At 38.5% G+C, this 24,093-nt stretch overlaps 1 protein-coding gene across 7 annotated transcripts in view; it reads right to left on the bottom strand.

Annotated features, from left to right (window-relative positions):
- Positions 1 to 24,093, bottom strand: part of TNRC6B (trinucleotide repeat containing adaptor 6B) — a 239,739-nt gene that overhangs the window by 200,518 nt on the left and 15,128 nt on the right. The window contains exon 1 of one of the 7 annotated variants that reach the window (XM_078076655.1): positions 17,859 to 17,877. The exons of the other annotated variants lie outside the window; for them this stretch is intronic. The gene's annotated coding sequence lies outside the window, so the exon portion shown is untranslated. Of the gene's footprint in view, positions 1 to 17,858; positions 17,878 to 24,093 lie in introns of those variants that run through there. 7 annotated transcript variants of the gene reach the window in all.

Raw genomic sequence — 24,093 nt, 5'->3', positions numbered from 1 at the left:
TTGAGAGAGCCTTTGGCTCGGGTCATGATCCCAGGGTCCTTGGGATCAAGCCCCACATCGGGCTCCCTGCTCTGAGGGGAGCCTGCTTTTCCCTCTCCCACTCCCCCTGCTTGTGTTCCCTCTCTCGCTGTCTCTCTCTCTCGGTCAAATAAATAAATATTTTTTTAAAAGATTTTTATTTATTTATTTGACAGAGAGAGAGAAACAGACACAGAGAGAGCACAAGCAGGGGGAGCAGCAGAGGGAGAGGGAAAAGCAGGCTCTCCGCTGAGCAGGGAGCCTGATGCGGGGCTCGATCCCAGGACCCTAGGATCATGACCTGAGCCGAAGGCAGCCACTTAACAACTGAGCCACCCAGGAGCCCCATAAATAAATCTTTAATAAAAAAATAAATAAATAAAAATAAGAATCTTAAAAAAAAAAAATACAGCCTCCTAAAAATCCAAGAAGGAGACCCATAGGGAGGTGGAATCTAGAAATAAAAGAGACTTAAGAAATGCATCAACCAAATGCTATAATGACAATCTTTAAACACTGTTTTTTTTTTTTAATTAATTAATTAATTTATTTATTTGACATAGAGAGAGATAGCGAGAGCAGGAACACAAGCAGGGGGAGTGGGAGAGGGAGAAGCAGGCTTCCTGCAGAGCAGGGAGCCCGATGCGGGGCTCGATCCCAGAACCGTGGGATCATGACCTGAGCCGAAGGCAGACGCTTAACGACTGAGCCACCCAGGCGCCCCAAACACTACCTGGTTTTTATGTAGCCAGAAATATGAAAAGCTTATTAGTATTTCTCTTCAGTGGATATAATGAATTAAGTATGGCAGACAGAGGACACACAATTTAAAAGGGAAGTTAAAACGTCATTTAATTTTTTTTCTATCTAAAGCCTTCATTTTCAGGGTGCCTGGGTGGCTCAGTCAGTTAAGCGTCTGCTTTGGCTCAGGTCAAGTTCCCGGGGTCCTGGGATCGAGCCCTACATCGGGCTCTCTACTCATGGGAGTACCATCTCCCTCTGTTCCTCTCTGCCCTGCTTGTGCTCGCTCTCTCTCTCTCTCAAATAAATAAATAAAACCTTTAAAAAAAATAAAGCCTTCATTTTCCTATTTCCTTGCAAACAAATGAACAAAAACACTTTTCTTATTTTCATACATTAAGAAAAAGAATAAAATTTCTATCTATTAGAACACCTTTTTTGAACTCCATATAGATTCTGATTAGCAACTACTAAAAAGTCTGCTGCATATGACAAAGCACCCAAAATTCACATACAGCCTTTCCCACTGAAAGGAACTAGAGCTCCTTGAAAAAACAGCTGCTGCAGGACTCGGACAGAAAATGTACAAGGTAAGTCTAGACATCTTGCCATATCAAAAAGCAAGGACGGTATAAAAAATCTTCAGAAGTCAACTTGAAGAGGCTCCTCCCACTAGTCAAGAACAGGACAATATGAAGCATCAATTTTAAAAAATCACTGCAATGGACTCATATCTATTAAATATCTTAAAAACGCTTAAGTCCATAATGATATGTTTTTTAAAAATACCGTTGTTCTCCTTTGGACCATCGATGCTAGGAATCATGTTATTATTGTCAAAACTGGTAAGAAAAGGGAAAGAATCAAGCATTTAACCTGCCTTTCCTGAATGAAGCGTACCTCAGATTAACCACAGAATTGATATGGGAAAGTTTCTCTAGCTAATTAAGAGAGAGAAATGACAAAATTAGAATGCCACCATTTTGCAACATAAATTAACATAGCTGGCATTGCTCTTCAATATCTGTTAACATCACAGTAATATGAGACAACTGCTCTTATGTGCCTCCTGACAGAAGTAAACACCACTTCCTATGAAGTATTCTTGCCAAACAAAAAGAACCTGAACTAGATCAAGCCTCTAGATTCAACTACCAGTTTACACGAAATACAAGATAGAAGAACATGTTAAACATACCATGGGGATGCAATTAGCAAAATCTAGAAGGTGAGAAACTATACGACAGATGGCCAAGTGTGTTTTTAAGATAACTTAAGAAGAAAAAGAAGAGAGGGGACCCTACAGATAAAAAGAGACTTGGGAAACATACTAACCAAACGGTAAGTTGGTACTTGTTTGGACCCTGAAACAAACAAATCAACTTTATAAAATCAGGGGAAATTTGAATATTGATTTTTTTGGTGTGATATTAAACAGTTACTAAGTTTTTAGATGTAATAACTATATTATGTTTTTTTTAAGAGTCCTTATCTTTTAGAGATACACACCAGAATATTTATGAATGAAGTACGCGTGAGAGGCTGCAGTCATCTAAAGGTCTGTCTAGGGCTGAAGGGTCTCCTTCCACAGGGCTCCCTCCCATGGTGGGTGTTAGCTGGAGGCCTCAGTTCCTCTCCACACGAACCTTCCACAGGCTACTTCAATATCCTCACAGTACAACAGGCTGCCTTCTCATACTGAGTGGCCTAAGAGAGCAAGGCAGAAGCTGCAACCTAGCACCGGAAATCATGTACCATTGTTGCCTCAATATCCCATTGGTTACACAGGTCAACCTATTCCACACGAGAGAGGATGGCACAAAGGCATGAATAGGAGGAGGTGAGGATCATCAGGGCCATCTTAGAGGCTGCCTACCACATCATGGCACTTAAGCTCCTGACTGTGACTTTCAAAACCCTTCATTATCTGGCTCCTACTGCACTCCAACCTCATTTCATTTTCTTCTTTCTTGGTCCAATAAGCTCCACTTCACAGGCCTCCTTTCTGTTTCTCAAAGGTGAGGGGTTTGTATCAGCTGCTCCCTCAGCCTGGATTATTTCCTCCACTCACCATCTTACCATTCAGATCTAACCATAATACCACCTCCTCAGAGAGGCCTGTCCTGGCCACCCAGTCTGAAGGAGCGGTCTATCCCTTTTCTGTCTCAGAACCCAATTTTAATTCTTTGTACAACACTTATCACTATCTGATATTTTAGCACATCTGGCTCAGTGTTAAACTCTCCAGCACAATGAGTCATCACACTCAACATAACTTCAACATCCAAACGGGTGATCTAGCCAACCACGCTGGCCTCTTTGTTCTGTACACTGCTCAGCTCCAAGGACTTTTTCTTCACTCTGCCTCAACCACACACTCCCACTGTCAAACCAAACTCAATCCCTCTTGCATCTAATCCAAGCTCAATCCACAGTTTGATCCTTCTAGTTCACTTGCTTGAGTGCCCCATGAAAACAACTTTTCATTTGCCGTGAGACCTTCAATCCCTTGACCCCATCTTCCCTCTCCAGATTCCACTTTTCTTTTTATCTAGCTTAGATTTCATACTTAAAGTTATAATCACTTCCTTGCTAGAACCCTGAACTTTCTTCCAAGGTCTCTTTCTTTCAAACTCCATAATTCCAGAACTCAAGAAACTGCCCTCTCCGTACCAAAAATATTGATGAAAAAGCATTCAACTAGGCAGATTACTTTCCCCATAAATTAAAGGTCACTAAATGGGCACTCAGTCTTAACTAGTAATCCCACTAGATTTCACTGGTAAACTGGCTTTCTAATTCTTCCCCTCCTCAAGAAAGCTCTCTCTTACTCATTTTTCCCTCCTCTACAACCTTCATGCCCCTTTTAGCTAGTGTGCTTGATTCTTCATTAAAAACTACAAAACCCTAAACTAAACCTAGAAATCTGTCATCTTTTCATGAGCAGCTGTACAAACCTACCTGAATCTGCACCCATTCTCCCTTCTTTCCCTTGTTTCAACAGAAGTGACCGACCGTCTCCTCTTGAAGAACAATCCCTCCACTTAGGCGCCAATCCCATCCCTTCTTCCCTATTTATAAACTCCAATCTTATAATTATCCCCTCTTTTTCCTCCATCAACCATTACACACTTTTTCCTGAATCATTCCCATCTGTGTATATTTATCCTCTAGTATGACCTCTCTTAGGAAACAAACAAAAATTCTCCTTTGACCCCTAGATCCCCCTTTGGGTATTACTCCATTTCTCTACTCCCTTCACAGCCAAATTTTGTTAAAGTGATTTTTTAAAAAATGCTATCTGCACTTTCTTACCTCCTGTGCATGCTTCTATTCAATCCATTCCAATATGATTCTGCCTCCATCACCGCAACATCCATTCTGCCAATCCAATAACTAGTTTATGCCCTCAGCCCACTGGGCCTCCCAGCATTGTTCCCGCCTTCTTTGGAATAATCTCTTGATCTCATTCAACCAGTGATTACTAAACTCTAGCCCCGGCCAGGTACTGTTTTAGGCACAGGCTGCGGATATAGGGCTTCTATGACCCCTCACTTTGCTGGTTTCCTTTCTATGTTTTTCACTCCTCTTACCTCTCATCTTCATCCTCCTCTGACCTAGTCTCTAAATGTTAAGTAATTCAGAACTTAATACCAACCAAGCCTCCTTTTCTTTACTCTATCCTTAAATGACATCATCCATTTCCATGGTTTTAATTATTATCCTTATAGTGAAAACATCCAACTTTTTATCTGTAGCCTGGAACTGTCCTTGGAACTCTGGTTCTCCTGTGTTCAGTGACTTAACTGACATTTCCACTTGGACGCCTCAAAGCATCTCAAACTTAATGTAATCAAATTTTAACTCTTGACTTTCCTTTCAAAACATTCTTGCCATAGTAAATCTCAGAAAATGACACAAGATACAGCTCTCAAGCCATTAATCTGGATTCCTCTCTCGCCCTCCTCTATCCCTTCTAATCCACCAGCAAGCTCCGGAGCCTGTCTCAAAAATATATCTCAAATGTGTTCGTTTTTCTCTACTTCTCTTGCTATTATTATCTCTCACCTAAACTCCTGCAATAGCTTTCCAACTGGCCTCTCTGCTCCCATCTTTGTCTCCCTCTGATCCTTCTGATATGCACCTTTAAAAAAACAGAAAATGAAATCAGCCTATTCCCTGCTTGTAAGTCTTCAACAGCACCGCTGTAAGAGGAATAAAATCTGGACTCCTCTTGGTCTTCAAGATCGTTAAGTGATACGGTCTCTGCTCATCTGCCCTCCAACGTCTCTCTGCAATCTTCCTCACTCGAATACAGCCACACTGACCTTTCAGTGTCTTGACTATGCTAAGACTCGCTCTCCTGTGGCATGCTCCATGCTACTCCCTCCTTTGAAAACACCCTCCACTCTGGCTGGCTCCTTCTCCATCTCCAGTCTCAGCTTAAATGTCAACTCCCCAGACCATCCATGATGGTCCTTCCTGAAACGCAGCCTTTATTCATTTTCTTCACAGCACATAACGTTTTATAATTACTTATTCATTTAATTAAACACGTACTTTGAAAATGTACAAACATAAACAAAAGTACGGCAAACAGTAATGAGCCCACAGATTCTAGTATTTTTGTTTTTTTAACTGCTTCCCTTGCTATACTATAAGCTCCAATGGATAGAGATTGTATCTTTTTCTCTTTTTCATCCTGAGCCTTGCAGAGTGCCTAGCTCACAGAACACATTTTTTTTGTTTTGAATGAGAGGGAAAGTTGAAGATGACACTAAAAACACCAGTGGCACCACCAGGAAAAGCAAAACGAGGAGGGGAGAGTTTTGAGGACAGCTGGTAATTTATTCATCAGTCTACTCCCTGCCAGGCTCTGGGCTAGGTGTTGGGTTTCAGAGATAAATAAGAGAAAGTCTTATACAAAGTCTAGCAGAGACAGATATAATAACAAGTAGTATTTATTCAGGGCCACCCATGTTCTGGATATAAGGCGAAGCATTTCTGATTCATTGTCTTATTTAGTCCTACGACAGCCGCACGAAGGAGGGATTATTATTATCCCATCTTGCACCTAAGGAAATAGGCTTATAAAGGTTAAATCATTGGTAACAGGATATGAGCTGGTAAAGTGGTAAAGTAAGGTTTAGAACTTAGGCTATTCAGTCGTAAAGCCAAGTCACTAAATAGCACTGTACTTCCAGATGTGCACTATCCTCTACAGCACTAGGAAAAACGTTCCAACAGAGACATGCACAAGGTGCAATGGGAGGAAGTAGAGAACTCTGAGGAGGAGAAAGGGCTAAAAGCCTCCTTCAGAGGTGACATGAAACAGAGTCTGAAAGTTTAAGCAGGAAACTGCTAGGCAATGCAGTCCGAGGAAACAGTACGCACAAAAAAAGTATGCAGGCACTTGAAGGCGCACTGTGTACCTAGGATGCTTCCAAGGATTCCTTTGTTTTATTTTTTACAACTGAGCATAATGAGTACCATCGTGCTAGGAGCTGTGGACGTGAAACAAAAGATGGAATACTACGAGAAAGTTATGCATAAAGCACTATGAAAGCATACAGGAGGAAGGTTTCTTGCAGCCTAGGGGGAATCTGGGAAGGCTTCACAGAAGAGGAACTGACACTGGACATTAGAAGAGGGCAGGCAAAGAGAGGGACTTGCACAAGGCATGGTCATTTGATGAGGCAAGGAACACTTGAGGAACTGTGAGAACTGAATATGGCCAGATGTGGAGGGAGAGGACTATGGGTCAGTGGCAAGAGATGAGGCTGGCAGCTAGGCACAGATGTGATCTTCAACATCACTGCTGATTATTACAAGATTAGAAAACAAAAATGCCTCAAAGCCACAGTTATTTAAACAGCATGGTCCTCACACAGGAATATATAACCCAGAAAGAGATCTATGCATTTGAACATTGGGATCTAGTATAGAAAAAAGATGGCATGTCAGATCAGTAAAGAACAGACATATGATTTAATAAATGCCACGAGGACAACTGGTTATCCACTTGGAAAAAAAAATCAAATTGGACCCCCTCTTTCATATCATTTAAGGAAATAAAATTCATTTAGATTTGGGATTAAATATAAATAACAGAACCATAAAAATCTTTTTATAACAAAATAGTATTTTATGAAACTATAAATTGTATAAGAATTTTTCAGTTAAAACAAGAGACTTCAAAGGAATTTTGTTCTTTTTGTTTTTAAAGGAATTTTGTTCTAATGGCAGACTAATGTGACTTGCTTACCAACATGACAGTTACCAAGTTCACTTTGTTGGAAAAGATTTTTTTTCCTTTTTTTTTTTAAGATTCATTTACTTATTTTAGAGAGAGAGAGAGAGCATAAGCAGGAGGGGCAGGAAGAGGGAGAGGGAATCCTAAGCAGACTCCACACTGATTTGGAGCTTGATCCCATGACCCAGAGACCACGACCAGAGCCAAAACCAAGAGTTGGGCGCTTAACTGAATGCCCCACCCAAGCACCCCCTACACCTTTCTGCTAGTCAGAACTATATGGGGGAGCTTTGTAAAACCTCCCAGAAGCAAACCTGAGCTTCTAGGCTAAGGGAAAGGCTTAAAAGAGAGAACTTTCTTTAATAGAAGTTTTAACTAAAAAAAAAAAAAATACACATTGATTTTCAATAGCAATTAATTGTTGGAAAGGAATTTCCTTGGTCTAACCTCTTGATTGGGTTCAATAAGGCCAAGAATTGAGACTGTTTAATATTTCACTTTGCACTCAAAGACATATATGCTCAGCACAAATTCTGAACAACTACTAGGCAGACTGGGAAGAGCACTTAATTTGGAGGTGGAAGACAGGGGTTCCAGAAATTACCACATAGTGGCTAGCTGTGGGTGCTAAACTACTCACTTGGCTACTTAACTTCTCTGAAATGCAACCTGATCACCTGTAGACTGAAAATGATGATAATCCTAGACTCCTCTCCCACAGGGAGGCTGCAGTGGGAATTGAATGGGATCATCTTCCTCTATAAACCACTCAATAAATATTTGTGGGATGACTGAATGAATACACCATATACAATAAGTGTTTCACACATCTATAAATATATATGAACACTATAAAAAATCCCACCAACTCTTAGTTACAATAACCACTGGAACTACACGATATAGATTTGTATCTAGATGCCTGTAGTCCACACTCTGTAGGCTTCTAAAATACACATCAGGATGTAAGGAGTCCCAGGGAAAGGCTGTCCTACTCCTTTTACTTTCCGCCTCTCCTCCTTTCCACCTCTTTCCTCACCTTGTCCTTGCCTTCAGGAACAAATAGAAAGCAAAGGGCTGGTTTTCTCTGCATGACTCAAGTCAATGAAACGGTCTCCTCTTTCCAAATGTCTCAATTAAAGGCCACATTTTATTTTATTTTAAAGTTTATTTATTTATTTATTTAAGTAATCTTTACATCCAACATGGGGGCTCAACTCACGACCCCCAACATCAAGAGTCACACACTCCTCCAACTGAGCCAGACAGGCTCCCTGAAGGCCACATTTTAAATATAAAGGTATTTACCTTTCTTCTTGAAACATGGTGGTAGAATTTTACCACCATAAATTCAAAATTTCACTTCTTTGAATAAGCATTTTTTTGGTAAGCAACCTTTAATCTCCCAAGTGGATATGCCCACTATACACTCTCCACCTCCATAATATTTTGTGGCGCACTTATCACAGTCACCCTTTGTTATAAATGTCAGTATATGTCTAAGCTCCTCATGACCTCACAAGTGCCAGTGGACTGTCTTTGAGTGCTTGTGGGGCTGAGCACAATATGATAAATATTCAACAAAAAATTCAGGTTAAAGGGGTGCCTGGGTGGCTCAGTCGGTTAGGCATCCGACTCTTGGTTTTGGCTCAGGACATGATCTCAGGGTCATGAGATCGAGCCCCACATGGGGGCTCTGTGCTCAGTGGGGAGTCTGCTTCTCTCCCTCTCACTCTGCCCCTCCCCATTCTCTTTCTCTCAAATAAATAAATCTTTAAAAAAAAAATTCAGTGTATGAATGGATGATGACACACTAGAAATTCAGTATCACCTTAGGAGGTTGAAGCCTGAGTCAAAATCATTGGGATGGCAGAAACTGAGAAAATATATAATTTCACCTCAATTCATGTATATTTTATAAGCATCTATTATATGCCTGATACAGCCCAAGGTGTGCCATGATGAGTATGACCCAGTCTCTATCCTTTTTTTTAAAGATTTTATTTATCTGAGAGAGAGAGTGCACGAGACGGGTTAGGGTCAGAGGGAGAAGCAGACTCCCCACTGAGCAGGGAGTCCAACGCGGGACTTGATCCCAGGACTCCAGAATCATGACCTGAGCCAAAGGCAGTCGCTCAACCAACCGAGCCACCCAGGCACCTGACCCAGTCTCTATCCTTAAGGAGTTTAGAATCCTATTAACACTCAATCATATTTTTTTTTATTAACATATAATGTATTGTTTCAGGGGTACAGGTCTGTGATTCATCAGTCTTACATAATTCACAGTGCTCACCATAGCATATACCCTCCCCAATGTCCATCACCCAGCCATCCCATCCCTCCCACCCCCCTCCACTCCAGCAACCCTCAGTTTGTTTCCTATGATTAAGAGTCTCTTATGGTTTGTCTCCCTCTCTGGTTTTGTCTTGTTTCATTTTTTCCCTCCCTTCCCCTATGATCCTGTCTTATTTCTCAAATTCCTCGTATCAGTGAGATCATATGATAATTGTCTTTCTCTGTCAATCGTATTTTTATTTTGATATAATTTCAGACTCACAGAAGAGTTACAAAGATAGCATAGAGAGTTCTCATATCACCTTCCCCCAGCTTTCCCTAATATTAACACCTTCCATAACCATGGTACAATCAGTAAAACTAAGAAATTAGTATCGCTACAATACATTAACTACAGGCTTTACTCTGACTTTATCACTTTTTGCAAGTTTGGTCCTTTTTGTGTTCCACAACCACTCGTTACACTTAGTTGTCACATCTCTGTCTCCTCTAATTACATTTTTAATAACTAATTTTTTCCTGTTTATAGTAACATGTTTTCTGCAAGTGAAAAAAAAAAAAGGAGGAAGAAAAAATCTCTGATAATCCCCTACGAAAAAAATAAGCACTGCTAACATCTATGATTGACTGGTCTTTTTTCCATGTATATATGTATATACACATTTTACTTTCTTAAAACCAGGAATCTAAATATAGTCTTTTGTGTCCTTTTTTTCTCTTATTATTTTTAAAACATTTTTCCACGTCTTTAAAAATTTTATTTTATTTTATTTTATGTTATGTTAGCCACCATACAATACATCATTAGTTTTTGATGTGATGATCCACGATCCATTGTTTTCGTATAACACCCAGTGCTCCATGCAGTACATGCCCTCCTTAATACCCATCACCAGGTTAACCCATCCCCCCACCCCCCTCCCCTCTAAAACCCTGTTTGTTTCTCAGAGTCCATAGTCTCTCATGGTTCATCTCTCCCTCCGATTCCCCACCCTTCATTTTTCCCTTCCTTCTCCTAATGTCCTCCATGCTATTCCTTATGTTCCACAAATAAGTGAAACCATATGACAATTGACTTTCTCTGCTTGACTTATTTCACTTGGCATAATCTCCTCCAGTCCCATCCATGTTGATGTAAAAGTTGGGTATTCATCCTTTCTGATGGCTGAGTAATATTCCATTGTATATATGGACCACATCTTCTTTATCCATTCATCTGTTGAAGGGCATCTCGGCTCTTTCCAGAGTTTGGCTATTGCGGACACTGCTGCTATGAACACTGAGTGCATATGGCCCTTCTTTTCACTACATCTGTGTCTTTGGGGTAAATACCCAGGAGTGTAATTGCTGGGTCATAGGGTAGCTCTGTTTTTAATTTTTTGAGGAACCTCCACACTGTTTTCCAAAGTGGCAGTACCAACTTGCATTCCCACCAACAGTGCAAGAGGGTTCCCCTTTCTCCACAACCTCTCCAACATTTGTTTTCTTTCCCTGTCCATTTTTGCCATTCTAACTTGTGTAAGGTAGTATCTCAATGTGGTTTTGATTTGAATTTCCCTGATGGCTAATGATGATGGATATTTTTTCATGTGTCTGTTAGCCATTTGTATGTCTTCTTCAGGGAAGTGTCTTTCATGTCTTCTGCCCATTTTTTGACTTATTTGGTTTTTTTTGGGTGTTGAGTTTGAGAAGTTCTTTATAGATCTTGGATACCAGCCCTTTATCTGTAGTGTCATTTGCAAATATCTTCTCCCATTCTGTGGGTTGCCTCTTTGTTTTGTTGACTGTTTCCCTTGCTGTGCAGAAGATTTTTATCTTGATGAAGTCCCAAAAGTTCATTTTTGCTTTTGTTTCACTAGCTTTTGGAGATGTATCTTGAAAGAAGTTGCTGTGGCCAATGTCAAAGAGGTTACTGCCTATGTTCTCTAATTATTTTAAAACATGATTTTAATGATAGCTTAGATTCCACTGATACAATGAATCATAATTTAACCATTTCCCTATCATTGGATAGGTAAGTTGCTTTCCATTTTATACTACTATAAATAACAGTGCAGTGAATATCCTTGAATATGAAAACACTGTAACATATAATGTGATGGATAAGCACAGAATATTAATGATGCAGTCAGCAGAAACACCTAACCTAGCTTTGAGGAGCAGAAAATCAGAAACACTTGTTGGAGGACACATATCTGAGATGGGTTCTGAAGAATAAATGTATTCCCTCATTCATTAGTATTCAACCAAACAACATTTACTGAGTGCTACTTACACTCGATTATTATACTGGGATCCAGGGATACAAAAGGGACTAAGGCTCTGCAAGGGAAGTTCACTGTCTAATCAGAGAGGCAGACACTTAAATAGAAAAACCACAAGATAAATGCTATTATCACAGTGCTGTGTATGAACAAAGTGCTCTGGGAGCACAGAGAATACATTTAAAGAATCAACTGTAAAAGTAAAAGAAGGAGTTATATCAAGGTTGATAATAACACATATGAGAGAGGTTTTAGTGAAGTATGATTTTGATATGTATCAACAGTATGAAGGAGTTCCTTAAGACAGGTAAAGTATTTTTTTTTTTTAAGATTTTATTTATTTATTTGCCAGAGAGAGAGAGCACAAGCCGGGGGAACGGCAGGCAGAAGGACAAGCAGGCTCCCTGCTGAGCCGGGAGCCCGATGTGTGTCTCCATCCCAGGACCACGGGACCATGACTGGAGCCGAAGGCAGATGCTTAACTGACTGAGCCACCCAGGCGCCCCTAGACAGGTAAATTATTAACAGGGAATGCTAAGCATTCAGATGGAGAGAAGTAATAGTTCTATTATATTCTATACTGGTAAAACTAGGGCTAGAACACCATGTTCATTTCTGAGAACTCTATTTTTAAATCAATTTTATTGAGATATGTCCACAATGAAATGTACCCACTGAAGTGTACAGTCTGATAAAATTTGATGAATTTATACACCCATTTAACCACTACCACCATCAAGATACAGAACACTTCCAATCATCCCCCAAATTGCTTTGAGCTTCAGTTAATCCCCTTCACCCCACATCTAGCCCCAAAGCAACCACTGATTTGCCTCTGTCACTATACACTTGTATTTTTTAGAGTTTCACATAAATGGAATCATATAGGCTGTACTTTCTTGGCTTCTGGCTTCTTTCAACCCAGCATGGTTTTAGAGTCAGCCATGTTGGTATGTGTATAAGGAGTCCATTCCTTTCTATTGTCTGAGTGTTGTATTAATAAGACCATGGATAAACTGAGATAAAGAGAAAAGAGACTAGGCCATGAGGTGAACAGAAGCCAGGTTCTATGAGAAATCATTGAAAAAATCTGGTTAACACTGAAAGGGAGAACATTTGAAGAACTTTAATGTGGAGAACAGGCTTGACCAAAACTAATGAGTGCCTACAGCGGCAGTCGAGGTATTTAAATGAAGTAACATCGCTGACAAAGATGCTGCTGAAGGGATTCCAACTTCAGCAAGAGTCTGGACTTGATATACTTAGTGTTTCTTCCAACCCTGAAGGGCTAGGATTCTGTAATTCTCATGAATAAGAAAAACATTATGCCATTACTAACCACTAAAATCTTAGCATGAATTTTTTTTTTAAACCAAATTAGCTATTCTGTCAGTCCTAGAGCTAGTATAGCATATAGCTTCAAATGTTTTGGGATGGTAAGGGGGTAAGTCTTTAAAATCAGACAGATTTAAGTCTAAGTAATTCTCCATTCTGCCACTTACTGTGTGTCCAGGACTTAACCTCTCTATGCCAAAGTTTCTTCATTTGAAAACTGACATAATGGTGGATATGCTTATCCCAAACCAAAAGCTGAATAAATCTTGTTGTTAGCAAGACCCTGGAGATTGATAGAGAATATATGAGTTTTGAACAAGTGGGGGCCTAGGAAAGTCCAAGATACTAAGGCACTGTCTAGAACAGGGGTGGTAAACTATGACCCACAGGCCAAATCTGGCCATGGCCTGGTGTTGTGTGGCCATTAGCCAAGGATGGTTTCACATATTTAAAAGGTTGTAAAAGAAAACAAAGAATAATTTGTGACATAGACCTTATGTGACCCAAAAAGCCTAAACTACTAACTATCTGGACCTTTGCAAAAAAAGTTAGCTAAACCCAGGTCTAGAGCAGACAGGGCTCAATGTGGCTGGTAGTGAGTTATATGGCTTTAAAGAGACAAACATAAAGACTGTCCATCTGGTGACAGGAGTACAGAAAGAAGAATTCCTCAAACATCTGTAGCCTTGGGTTTCTTACCTATAAATTGAAGGTAAAAACAGTACCTCTCAACTTCTGCTCAGGCCATGATTAAGCAATTAATACCAGACTTGCCCTCCCATTATAAACAACTAGAAAATTGTGCAAAATAGGGATGCCTAGGTGGCTCAGTTAGTTAAACGTCTGCCTTCAGCTCAGATCATAATCCCAGGGTCCTGGGATCAAGTCCCACATTGGGCTCGCTCTCTCTCTCTCTCTCTCTCTCTCTCACACACACACATAAATAAATAAAATATTTTTAAAAAGATAAGAAAATTGTGCAAAATATATGAAACAACTGTTTTAGGCATTGAACAACAGCACTGTGATGCCTGAGAGAAGGGAACCAAAGAGGAGTCCTATGAAGGCTCTGGCTCTCTGCTTGGAGGTACTTTCTACACTGTGGCCCTGGGAAAAAGACCATAAGCAGAGCCCAGTGAGCTAAACAGGTTGAGGTGACAGAATTCAGGGTTTAGGGAGCCTGAGAAGGCTGGAATCTGTCAAGGCAGAGTACATACAGAAACAGCTCCAAAATTCTGTGTCGGGGTCTCCTTGAGTCTTTTGCTATACCAACCTGTTGGGTAGAATTCTACAAGGCTAGGCAAAGCCAAACTGTTAGGGGAAAAAAAACAACTAGGTGGCTTGAAACTGAACAATTCCCAGAGTTGATAACCGGATGGGAGACATTTGAGCTCCTACCAGCCAGAGTGGAGACTTCAAGGAATACTCCAGGCATTCAGCAGAGACCCTAGATGGGTCAGGTCTTATTAGAGGGCTAAATGCAGAAGCTTAAAATAAAGGCAATTTTAGATCCACCCTAAGAGTTTAAAAACTAGCCTAGAAAAAAAATCAATCTAACCCACAAGTGCTTGCCAAAACAAAACTCAACCCTCTTTAGACAACAAAATCAAGATACCTAATGATGCAACATTCACAACATACAGCATTCAACAAAAAATTACTATATATACAAAGAGGCAGGAAAATGTAACCCACAATTAAAAGAAAAAATATTAGTCAATAGAAAGACTCAAAAATGGTGAAAATTGGGGTGCCTGAGTGGCTCAGTTGGCTAGGTATCTGCCTTCAGCTCGGGTCATGATCTCAGGGTCCTGGGATCGAGCCCCGCGCTGGGCTCTCTGCTCGGTGGGGAGTCTGCTTCTCTCTCTCTCTCTTTCTCTCTCTCAAATAAATAAAATCTTTAAAAAAATAAAATAAAATCTTTAAAAAATGGTGAAAATTATAGAATTAGCAGATAATGATTTTAAAACATTATAAAATGTTTAAAATTTAAAGAAAAGCAACAAAATGAGAAAAAAAAGAAAGATATGAAAAACAAACACAAGTTCTAGAGAAGAAAAACACAGTAACTGAAATGAAAACTTCACTGGCTAAACCTAACAGCACAATAGACACTATAGGAAAGATTTTTATTTTTAAAATAAAAAAAGGCAAAGTCTCAGTGACCTATAAGATAATATCAAGTAATCTAAGTTATGTGTAATTTCAGACCCCAAAATGTATGTTGTGTGTGGGGGGGAGGGGATACTTAAGAAATAATGGCTAAAACTTTCCCAAATTTGTTGAAATGTCTAAGCCCACAGATCCAAGAACTCCAAGAAAACCACCCAAGGCACACTGTCATCATCAAATTGCTGAAAACCAGCGAGAGAAAATCATACAAAGCAGCCAGAGAAAAAAGGCAAGCTAGACACAAGTGAACAGTGTTAAGAAGAACGTCTGACTTTCCATTAGAAACAATACAAGATAGATAACAATAGAAAAGCATCTTAAAATGCAGAAAAACAGAAACTGTCCATCTAAAATTTGAGAGCCAGCAAAAATACCCTTCAAAAATGAAGGAGAAATTGAGATTTTTCAACAAAATATGAGAGAATTCATTGCCAGCAGATCTTTTCTTTAGCTTTTAGGCTAAAGAAAAAACAATACATATGGGAATTTAGATATAAACAAAGGAATTAATAAGGGCAGCAGAAGTGGCAAATATGTGGGTAAATGTAGAAGACTTTTTTCATTAAAAGCAAAAATAGTAACATGAACTATGGGGTTTATTATATATGCAGAAGTAAAAGTTATGACAATAGCCCAAAGACTGAGGAAAATGAAAGTATACTCCATAAAGTTTTTACACTGTAAATAAAGCAGCATATTATTTTAAGGTGATAGTATTAGTTAAAGATGCATATTTTATTTATTTTTTTAATTTTTTTTAAAATTTTATTTCTTTGTTGAGAGAGAAAGCACAAGCAGGGGGAGCAGCAGGCAGAGGGAGAAGCAGACTCCCTGCTGAGCAAGGAGCCTGATACAGAACTTGATTCCAGAACCCTTGGATTATAACCTGAGCTAAAGGCAGACGCTTAACTGAACTGCCCAGGCATCCCAAAGAGGCATATTTCAAACCCTAGAGTGTAAAAATAAAACAAAGATTTAAAATAGCAAATAGGCCAGGAAAGGAAACAGAATAATAAAAAAGTAAAAAAAAATAAGCTAGGAAAAAAGGAAAGAATAAACATAAAACAGATGAGATAAAGAGAAAACAAATAGCAAATTGGCAGACTTAAACCCAACCATATTAAAAAAAATGTAAATGGTTTAAATATTTCAATTAAAAAGCAAAGATGGTAACACTGGATTAAAACAACAACAACAACATACGACCTATCTGCTATTTAAAAGAACCTCATTTAAGAAAAAAAGACATAGGGGCACCTGGGTGGCTCAGTTAAGCGTCTGACTCTTGATCTCAGCTCAGGTCTTGATCTCAGAGTCATGAGTTCAAGCCCCACATTGGACTCCATGCTGGGTATGAAGCTTACTTAAAAAAAAAAAAAAAAAGACATACATAGGTTAAAAATTAAAGGATGGGGGGCACCTGGGTGGCTCAGTTGGTTAAGCATCTGCCTTCGGTCAGGTCATGATCCCAGGGGGTCCTGGGATTGAGCCCCACATAGGGCTCCCTGCTCAGCAGGGAGTCTGCTTGTCCCTCTCCCTCTGCCCCTCCCACACCCATCCTCCACCCGCCGCTTGTGTGCTCTCTCTCTCAAATGAATAATAAATAAAATCTTTTTAAAAAATTAAAGGATAGAAAAATATATACCATGCAAACACTAACCAGAAGAAAGCTGGAGTGACCATGTTAAATGGAAACAGACTCACTTAATGTAGACTTCAAGACAAGGAATATTGCCATGGAGAAAAGGAGGCATTTTATAATTATAAAGGACTCAATTCACCAAGAAGGCATAACAATCTTAAATGTGTACATACCTAATTACAGAGGTTCAAAATACATGAAGCAAAAATGAACCAAACTGAAAGGGGAAATAGACAAATCCACAATTATAGTTGGAAACGTTAACACTCCTCTCTGAAATTAATAAGTAGAAATAAAATCAGTAAAGACATAAATAAGACTTAAATGACACTATCAACCAACTTGACTTAATTGACATTAATAGCACACTATACCCAAGGACAACAGAACACACATTCATTTTTTTTAAAAGATTTTATTTATTTGACAGAGAGAGACAAAGCGAGAGAAGGAACACAAGCAGGGGAGTGGGAGAGGGAGAAGCAGGCTTCCCGCTGAGTAGGGAGTCTGATGTGGGGCTCGATCCCAGGATCCCGGGATCATGACCTGAGCCGAAGGCAGACGCTTACCGACTGAGCCACCCAGGCGCCCCCACACATTCCTTTCAGATATACACAGAACAATCATAACAAGTCTCAATAGATCTCAAAATACTGAAACCACATAATATATGTCCTAGAAACACAAAAGAATTTTTAAGCAGAAATTAATAACAAAAAAATCTGGAAAATCCAGAAATATTTGGACATTAATTAAGAAATAAATTTATATGTAACACATGGTTTAAAGAAGATATCACAAACCAAATTAGAAAATATTTTAAAAATGACATATTAAAATGAGTGAGACATAGAGGGAAATTTATAGCATTAAATGCTTCTATTATGAAACAAAAAAGGTTTGGGGTGCTCAGGTGGCGTAGTCGATTAAGCAGCCAACTCTTAGTTTCAGCTCAGATCCTGATCTCGGGGTCCTGGGATCCAGCCCGACGATGGGTTCTGCACTCAGCATAGAGTCTGCTTCAGATTCTCTCTCCCTCTCCCTCTGCCCCTCCCACTTGTGTGTGCATGCTCTCTAAAATAAATAAATAAATACATAGATACATACATACATACTTTTTTAAAAGTGGGGTCACCTGGGTGGCTCAGTTGGTTAAGCGGCTGCCTTTGGGTCAGGTCATGATCCCAGGGTCCTGGAATCCAGCCCCAAGTCAGGTTCCCTGCTCAGTGGTGAGTCTGCGTCCCCCTCTCACTCTGCCCCTCTCCCCGCTCGTGCTCTCTATCTCTCTCTCAATAAATAAAATCTTAAAAGAAAAAAAAAAAGGAAACAAGAAAGGTTGAAATCAATGACCTAAGTTTCCAACTCTGAGAAGCCAGAAAAAGAAGAACCAATTAAATCCAAAGCAAATATTATGAAACAATAAAGATAAGACTGGAAATCAACAACAGAAAACAAACAGCAAGACAACAGAGAAAATCTATGAAACTCAAAGCTGGTTCTTTGAGAAGATCAATAAAATTGATAAACTTATAGCTAAAGAATAAAAGAAAGAAAACATAAATTACCAATATCAGAAATTAAGGAAAGGACATTCCACTCCAAATCCTATGGGCATTAATATAATAAAAAAATGTTATAAACAGCTTTATGGCAATACACGAGACAACTCTGATGAAACAGGAAAATTCCTTGAAAGATATAAATTACCAAAATTAATACAAGACAAAATGGAAAATATGAATAGCTTAATGATACACATACAATTTAGAATCTGCATTAGCTACAAAACATATTTTTAATATATTAACGTCTTTTTTGAAATTCATAATAACAAATTTTCACCATCTTTAAATATACTGGTTTCAAATACTCTAAAGTTTCTCCATATTTAAGTCCTTTATTTACTCTTAAATTATTAGCTTGAATAATTTCCTATCATAGGAGAATTTATATTACTCTTCTAAGTTCTACCTAACTGCCTAAAATAATCAGCTCTACTTCTAAATTTGATATTTTTTATTCTTCAATTTGCTAATCGGCTTTTTACCACTTGAGATTATTTTCTATGCCTGATTTTATAAGCAAACTTTTGCTTATTATTATATGTTGTCCCATTTAATAGTAGTTTTATTTCTACTACATTTTATAGTCAAGTTTCCTTTCATCAACTGGCATTTTTAAATTCATTAACTTTGTAATGTCAAAGGCTTGTGTGTGTTTCCAGCACCTCCAAAATACCACTAAAAGGAAAGAAGCCCTAGATTCTTACATTCCAAAGCTTTGCCATAAAGTCCTTAGAAATCTCTAGCTTTCACAATTCCCAGCCACAACAGAGAAGCTCCTGTTCAATGTAGTGTTGAATCCTAACAAGGCTGCAGGAGGAGAGGACAAACACAGTGTCCTTGACCTTCACTTAAGAACAACAAAAAGTCTATACACACTCTGCAAAAACAAGAAATCTGAAAGCTCTAGGCTGGCAAACAGGCAACCTGGAACACTCATGACTACTTATTTCTACTGTTCCACATATATGGTGCCAGGTACAAGGAATGGAAAAAAAACCCAGACCCTATGTGTGGGGGGGCAGCAAGGGTGAGATGGGGTACTGTGGGGGAAGTGCTAGTTAGGGAATCGGGACCAAGCAATTTGAGACTGAATGTCCTTCAGTTGAATACATTTCAGCCAATACTTACTAGGCACACCCTCATTTAAAAAGGTACGTCTGACAGCCTCATTATGACTTAGGAAAAGTAGTTCTCAGCTTTTTTTTCTAGCAATCTCTGGACAGTCCCCTGGAATGTCCCAACATTCTCTCTCTACTAAGCCAGTTCTTCACACAGTTAGTATTAGTAGTCAATCAGCATTTGTTGAACTAAAGAATAAAAAATCTGGATTCCATATAAAACAAAAATTTACACTTTCCCCAGGAGGACATTCATGTTAAGATGCATTATGCTCTTATATTTATCCTGACTTTAAAAACATCAGCAATTTTGGGGCGCCTGGGTGGTTCAGTCAGTTAAGCATCTGACTCTTGATTTTGGCTCAGGTCATGATCTCTGGGTTGTGAGACTGAGGCCCAGCATAGAGCCTGCTTAAGATTCTCTCTCCCCTTCTCCCTCTGTGGCGTTCTCTCTCTCTCTCTCTCCCCCTCTCTAACAAAACAAAACAACAAAACAACAACAATAGAAAAAAACAAAACGTATTTAATATGTTAATAAAGAATTTCAATAATATTCTTAGGAATAATCACTGGACCACATCTGCATCCCACTGCCCATATGCTTACCTTGAGAACCACTGACTTGGCAAACGAGCTAACACCCCACTTCTTAAAAGTGCTCCTTAAAATTAAGTGTGCACTGTCAAATATTATGTATGATTTTTGACTTAAAAAAATTTTTTTTGCTAAGTAAATCAGTAAGTCATTATTTCTGCTTCTGCATATAGGTCATACTCAGATACTCTCAATTTGGAAGTTAATACTAAAAAATGTGCTTAATTAACATTTCATAATGATGCAGTTTGAACAAACAGCTCTATTTTTTTTTTAAAGATTTTATTTATTTATTTGAGAGAAAGAGCACAAGCAGGTGGAGGGGCAGAGTGAGAGGGACAAGCAGACTCCCTGCTGAGCAGGGATCCTGATACGGGGCTCGATCCCAGGACCCTGAGATCATGAAGGGAGCCGAAGGCAGACACTTAACCAACTGAGCCACACAGGCACCTTGAACAAACAGCTCTAGAAATAAAATTTATACATGCCAGCAAGAAGAGAAAAGGCCATCTCCATAGTTTAATACATAATGAACACAAACTCAGTCCAAGTGAGGTTATAATGCCTAATCGGAATTTCCCAAACTGTCCTCTGGAATGTCTGAACAAAAACAAAATAAAACAAACCAAAAAGGATCCAAACCCCTAGAAAAGCTATAAAACAAGTGGTCAAAAACTGGCTGGGTGAGGAATGCCATACGACAGGAGAAAGCTTCTACTTTTTACTTACACTTTTGTAACGTTGGATTTTTGCATTACCATAAGCATGGATTTCTTCTAGATTTATTTTTAAAGCTACCACATCAGCTGATAGTAGGAAAGGTCAGTTCAGAGAAAGCTTGCCGCTCCTTACTACATGAGATAGGATATATTTTACATGAAGTACAGCACATTTTATTTTTTATTTATTTTTTATTTTTAAAAGATTTTATTTATTTATTTGACAGAGAAAGACACAGCGAGAGAGGGAACACAAGCAGGGGGAGTGGGGGAGGGAGAAGCAGGCTTCCCGCGGAGCAGGGAGCCCGATGCGGGGCTCGATCCCAGGACCCTGGGATCATGACCTGAGCCGAAGGCAGACGCTTAACGACTGAGCCACCCAGGCGCCCCGAAGTACAGCACATTTTAAATCCTTTTTCCTTACTATTTATTACCACAAAGCACTTCTGAAAGGAGAATAGGGAAAGGAACCAGGAGATTCTTAACATAAAGCCAGAGAAGTGTAGAGGTGCCATGTGACCATGACAGCCACCTAAGGGATCAAGCTTTGTGAAGAGGTGTCCTAATTTCTATTAACTGGCCTGTGGAAAACAGATTTAATCTCATATCCTGTAGGAGAAAAAAAAGGAAAGCAGGTTTCATTTTCTGAAGGTAACAAAAGTAACCAAATATTAAAGCTAAGAAAGTAAATACTGGTCCGTAATCCCTTAACCACAATTCCCAAATCCAAAAACTTCTGAAAACCACCAGTTTTCTGTAATTCATCTAGAAGAAAAACTTGATCTGAACTTAATTGGCAGCAATATCTGACCTGAACTGACATGAGACTATTTATAGTCTACCCACTAAAGTAAGAACAGCCATACCTTTGGCTGCCGAAATATTAATGTATTTGACTATGAAGTGCTGCCCCTGACTCTGCAGGGCCATTACGTAATATATGGTAAAAGCATCTTATTAGCTTTCTAAAAATAAAAAAAATTCTGAATTCTAAAATACTGACGGCCCTTACAGTTTCCAATAAAGGACTATGAACCTAAAAATGGCTTTTTATTAAAATGGTCCTGTCAGCCTCCACTGAAATATACAATTTTTCCTGAAAATATTCTTATAATTTGAACTAATTAAATGCTCTTTTCTAAAAACTTACTGCTATTAAAAATATTCTACTTTGAATATCTGTAAACCTATAACTGCATTAATAGAACATTTTTGTACATTTATTTATTTGAGAAAGAGAGAGAGCACACAAGCAAAGAGGAGGGAGGTACAGAGAGAGAGGGAGAGAGAACTTCGGGCAGACTCCCACTGAGCGCGGAACCCAACACAGCCTCCATCTCACGACCTGAGCCGAAACTAAGAATTGGACACTCAACTGACTGTGCCACCCAGGCACCCCAGTTAGAACATTTTATACCACTTCAACATTACTTTAGATCAACCTCTCTCTGAAGGCAGCATTAAAATCAGAAGGGTGGTATCATTCTGGCAGGAGGGTGGTAGCAGAACGGGGTAGACAGTAAAGTTAAAAAAGCAGACCTCTGTCAATATGCTTTTTCTTTCTATGTTTAAAAAACGAAAACAAACAGCATGAGATTTTTTTAACGTACCAAAGAGGAGCACAGATTTTAAAAGTGAACAAGTACCAATTTAAATCAATAAAAGAATCAAAATCAAAATAAAGTCACATAATTCAAGTAGTTATCAAGGAATAGAACACAAAATAAAAGTCATGTAATAGAACATCTACAAGTAAGGAAAATTATATATTTTTGCACAGTCATGTATCAATTCTATTATAATATATGACTAAATGACAAATGATAACAAAACTTGCAAAACTCAAAGGTCTCTATTATGGAAAGAAAACTGTAAAGCCAGATTAAAGCAAGAACTAAGACTTAAGACTACTAAAAACCTATAATTAATTACAATGCAGAGTGATTTAGAAGATTTCACATGAAAAAAAGGACAGAATCAGCATTTTAATAAACATAAATACAGTACTATATTTTAAACCACTGTATCTACATAAAACAAAATTGGTAAAAATTTTTTTAAACTATACACCAATCCTTCCTCCCTCCCCCACTCTCGCACAACTAACAAATGCTAGAAACAATGCAACCAAACAGGAACCTCATTTCACAACTGGTAGACATGAAAGCAGTGAAAACCTCTTTTAATAAATGTGTGAGATACTGAAGAACCCCAAATTATTTCTGTCTAAAGGAAGCTCTCACAAAGTTATACTCAAAAAAAACCCCCCAAAAACAAAAACAAAAACTAAAAACGGAAAAATAACTCAAAACACTCCTTAAAGCAACATTAGTAGCAAAACTGGGCATTGCTATATCCTAGAGAGGAAGGATGAGGCTATCTTTACCACTATTATTTACTAAATTGAGTTTTTACTGTCCATCAAATACATACAGCCCTCAGAAATAATACATATGAGAACACCACTGATATGCAGAATTCTACATTAATTAAAAATTAAAAACTTCACGGTAAATTAGGATATAAAAAGTCCATGTCATACATAAGAATTTAAATATGAGACTATCAAGGATAAAGAGCAAGCCAAGAGGACACCAAGTAAGTAAGAATAACCAAACTCTCTACTACAAGATTTACTAAAAAAGAACTGTAAAGCTATAAAGTCAGTTACCTAAAAATAGGAAATTAAAGAAAGTCAAAGTTGAAAGTCAAAAATCTAAGAATTTAATCCATTAAGAATATTTTTTTAAAGCCCTTATTTTCTAATGGGAGTCGGGGGTGGGACTAACAGGACCTTCAGGTGCTAGAAAACAAAGACCGTGGGAAAATAATTCTTTCTACTCAGTGATGAAGGCTGCACATAATGTAGCATATATGCCAGTCTAGTAGGTTTTAAGGATAGTCCTTGGTTAATTACGTAACAGATCCAAATTCAAGGCCTCTCTTTGAACTAGGTCATTCACATAATTCCTACCGCTTAAGACAGATACAGGTATGTGCTCATGCTACCGGAATTCAGTATCTTATAGGAATAACTTCAAATTTAAATTATGAAAGTATTAATAATGCTATGCAGGTATCAAAACCCAATTTTACATCCTTTATACCATGCAATGTATTTTGACAGGGTGATCTTAGTTTCCTTACAAATTACTTAACTCTTAGTTAACTACAGTTAACTATAAATTAGTTAACTATTCCGATTTAAGGAGCTTCCACAGTTGAGTACAGCATAGTGAGACAATGTTCATAAGTATCCAAAAGTCAGTGAGTTTACAATCAAGTGGGAGAGAGTACCACATAAAAACAATTTAAGAAAGCTTACTAAGAAGTAATTAAGTCCAAGTTGTAAATATAAACGGGTATTAAATATA

This window comes from Halichoerus grypus, chromosome 6 (assembly GCF_964656455.1).
Source record: "Halichoerus grypus chromosome 6, mHalGry1.hap1.1, whole genome shotgun sequence".
Taxonomy (NCBI): domain Eukaryota; kingdom Metazoa; phylum Chordata; class Mammalia; order Carnivora; family Phocidae; genus Halichoerus; species Halichoerus grypus.
This window is presented reverse-complemented; position numbering and strand designations above follow the sequence as displayed.